We start from the raw sequence: 518 nt of genomic DNA, 5'->3' as shown, positions 1-518 counted from the left end.
TGACATATTTGAGCCTGCAAATAGCATCATCTCTTGGGAAGGTCAGCATCACTATGTACAGCATACCTAGTTAAGCAAGCGAGGTTCAGGAGATGATATCACTATTTACTGGGATGCATTTAATGCAAAGAACTGTCTTTCTTGCATTCTAACCCGGTCGGGCAATATTAGTCACGGCGGGTGTCAAACAATATGCTCTACATCGTATCAAAGTGGTAGCGCAGTCAACTATATAGGACGAAAAGCAAGCTTTGGCTTTTACCCTCACTATGGCTGTAAGTACGGAGTAGCAATACGTAACCTGCAGGACAGACAATCGGCGCGGTATATAACTCGCAACATATTTGATATAAAGGGCAACTTGTGCACGCAACAACATGCCAGAGATATGCTCTACTCAGGCTTTGATAGCAGCGCTCTTGCCCAGCTGAAATCATCCAGGCCACATGCCCATAAATACCAAGTAAATTTTATGCCAATATATTCAGGATCGAATAACCAAACGCTCAGGTATCATG

This window comes from Torulaspora delbrueckii, chromosome 4 (assembly GCF_000243375.1).
Source record: "Torulaspora delbrueckii CBS 1146 chromosome 4, complete genome".
Classification (NCBI taxonomy): domain Eukaryota; kingdom Fungi; phylum Ascomycota; class Saccharomycetes; order Saccharomycetales; family Saccharomycetaceae; genus Torulaspora; species Torulaspora delbrueckii.
This window is presented reverse-complemented; position numbering follows the sequence as displayed.